This window comes from Sapajus apella, unplaced genomic scaffold (genome assembly GCF_009761245.1).
Source record: "Sapajus apella isolate SASKATOON/1434 unplaced genomic scaffold, GSC_monkey_1.0 scaffold59, whole genome shotgun sequence".
In the NCBI taxonomy this organism is placed as follows: Eukaryota; Metazoa; Chordata; class Mammalia; order Primates; family Cebidae; genus Sapajus; species Sapajus apella.
The window spans coordinates 14,312,477-14,315,874 of record NW_022436999.1 but is presented as its reverse complement, the minus strand read 5'-3'; positions in this window follow the sequence as shown (position 1 = coordinate 14,315,874).

The window sequence follows — 3,398 nt, the reverse complement described above, 5'->3', positions numbered from 1 at the left end:
TTTTTTTTTTGAGACAGAGTTTCACTCTTGTTACCCAGGCTGGAGGAGTGCAATGGCGCGATCTCGGCTCACCGCAACCTCCGCCTCCTGGGTTCAGGCAATTCTCCTGCCTCAACCTCCTGAGTAGCTGGGATTACAGGCACGCGCCACCATGCCCAGCTAATGTTTTGTATTTTTAGCAGAGACGGGGTTTCACCATGTTGACCAGGATGGTCTCGATCTCTTGACCTCGTGATCCACCCGCCTCGGCCTCCCAAAGTGCTGGGATTACAGGCTTGAGCCACCGCGCCTGGCCCCTTCTCTCCTTTTTTGAGATGCTCTAGCCAGAGAGAGTGCTGGGCAAAATTTTGAAGTAAAATAAGTTTGTGTTTCATGATCATGTTTTCTCTTTTCTGAACTTCTGACTTTTGGTAATTTTTTAAACATCTCTTCCTACCTCTGTCAGGCAACCAGTTTCCCTTAACATTCTCATTACATCTTAGAGTGAATTTATGTGATATATTTTTCTACTAGGCTTAAAGTACTTCTCAATGTAGACTGTAAGGCCTTGTTCTATGTTAAAGATATTTCAAGGCTGGGCACCGGGGGTCATTCCTATAAGCCCAGCACTTTGGGAGGCCCAGGTGGGCGGATCATCTGAAGTCGGGAGTTTGAGACCAGTCTGACCAACATGGAGAAACCCCATCTCTACTAAAAATACACAAATTAACCTGGCGTGGTGGTACATGCTTGTAATCCCAGCTATTCAGGAGGCTGAGGCAAGAGAATCACTTGAACATGGGAGGCAGAGGTTGCGGTGAGCTGAGACTGCACCATTGCACTCCAACCTGGGCAACGAGAGCAAAACTCCATCTCAAAAAAAAAATTTCAGTCATTGGCCAGGCACAGTGGCTCATGCCTGTAATCCCAGCACTTGGAAGGCCAAGGTGGGTGGATCACCTAAGGTCAGGAGTTTGAGACCAGCCTGGCCAACATGGTGAAATTCCTTCTTTACTAAAAATACAAAAAAAATTAGCTGGGTGTGGTGGCAGGTGCCTGTAATCCAGCTATTCTGGAGGCTGAGGCAGGAGAATCACTTGAACCCTGGAGGTGGAGATAGTGAGCTGAGATTGTGCCACTACACTCCAGCCTGGGTGACAGTGTGAGACTCCATCTAAAAAAAAATAAATAAATAAAAAGCCCTCAGGGACCAGGCTTGGTGGCTCACAAGTGTAATCCCTGAATTTTGGGAGGGCCAGGCGGCCAACAATTGAGGCCAGGAACTCAAGACCAGCCTGGCCAACATGGTGGAACCTGTCTTACTAAAAATACAAAAAATTAGCTGGACTTGATGGTGGATGCTTGTACTCCCAGCTACCCGGGAGACTGAGGTGGGAAGATTACTACTTGAATCCAAGAGGTGGAGGTTGCCGTAAACTGAGATGGCGCCACTGTAATCCAGCCTGGGCCATAGAGTGAGACAGTGTTTAAAAACAACAACAACAAACCAAGCCAGGTGCAGCGGCTCACTCCTGTAATCCCAACACTTTGGGAGGCAGAGGTGGGTGGATCAGTTGAGGTCAGGGGTATGAGACCAGCCAGGACAACATGGTGAAACCCTGTCTCTACTAAAAATACAAAATTAGCCAGGCGTGGTGGCGAGCTCCTGTATTCCCAGCTATCTGGAGGCTGAGGTGGGAGAATCGCTTGAACCTGGGAGAGGGAGGCTGCAGTGAGCCGAGATTGCACCTCTGCACTCCAACCTGGACTACAGAGCGAGACTCCCTCTCAATAAAAAGGTCCCTAGATAAATTTTATATTTTAAAAGATGTGGGCCAGATAGTTCACACAGTATTTTTATACCGTTTAGATTTGCTCAGAAGTTCAGTTTCTACCATAATAGTAAAATAAGTACTAACAATGAAACGTGACACTTGTCAACTAAAAAAGCATTTTGTAAGCTGTACAAAGATTAGCTTAATGAAAAATTACCAGAGGATAAAACCTTGTGCTTCAGAGCCACAATGAGAACAGATGGCAAATACGTTAAAGAAGGCTTAACCTACAAGAAGACAGATTTAGGTCACTGCTGAGATGAAAATTAGAAGAGGAGCACAGAAGACAAAGGAAAAGCAGGAGAAAAACACTAAGTAGAAAGAAAAAAGAGAAATTGAAGAGACAAAAAAATAGGAAGTTTTTTTGTTTCTTTTTGCAGAAACAAGATCTCGTTATGTTGTCTAGGCTGGAGTGCAGTGGCTGCTCACAGCAATCATAGCATACTGCCAGGAACTCCAGGGGTCAAGGGATTCTTCTGCCTCAGCCTCCTGAGTGGCTGTGACTATAGGCACCTGCTACCATGCCCGGCTATTTTCATTTAAAAAAAGTTTTTTTTAAGAGACGGAGTCTTACTCTGTTGCCTAAGCTGGAGGACGTTTTTAAAATAAAGTCCCTTACTTTCACAGTATCTTCTGAAAGGGCTTGAAGTCTCTATCATATAAGTCTCATAGCACCTCTTACTTATCTTTAGTAACACTCATAATTTACTATAAACAATTAATTGATTAATTATCCATTTAAGATTTCTGTTCTGAAGGGCAGGAGCCATGTCTGTTTTGTTTACTTCTAAGTTCTTGTGGTATAAGTTAATTACATAGTACATAATAAATACTATTGAGTGTCACGCTTATAATCCTAACACTTTGGTAGGCCAAGGCGGGTGGATCACGAGGTCAGGAGTTCGAGAACAGTCTGGCCAACATAATGAAACCCTTTCTCCATTAAAAGTACAAAAATTAGCTGGGCATGGTGGTGGGTGCCTGTAATCCCAGCTACTTGGGAGGCTGAGGCAGGATAACCGCTTGAACCCGGGAGGTGGAGGTTGCAGTGAGCTGAGATCCTGCCACTGCACTCCAGCCTGGGTGACAGAGCTAGACTCCACCTTGGCATATCTTATATTATTAATAATAGTGTAATGGTTATTTGCATGCCCTTTAGAACCAGACCTCCTAGCATCAGAATCTTTTTTTTTTTTTTTTTTTGAGATATGGTCTCACTGCTGGTAGCTAAATCCTGATCTCAAGGGATCCTCCTGCCTCAGCCTCCTGAGTAGTTGGAATTACAGGCTTCTGAGTGTTTAGCTACAGCATCAGAATCTTGGCGCCAAAAAACTAGTCGTGTGACCTTACGCAAATTATGTAACCTTTCTGTGCTTTAATTTCCCCATCTTTAAAATGGGATGATAAAATTATCAAATGAGCTAATTCATGTGAAACACTTAGAAAAGTGCTTGACAAACAGTATCTGCTCAATAAATTATGTATTATTTTTACTATTAATATTTAATATAAGGGTAGTAAATAGTACTTAGAAGCAAATACTACTTGATTTCATTTTTTTTTTTTTTTTTTTTTTTTTTTTTT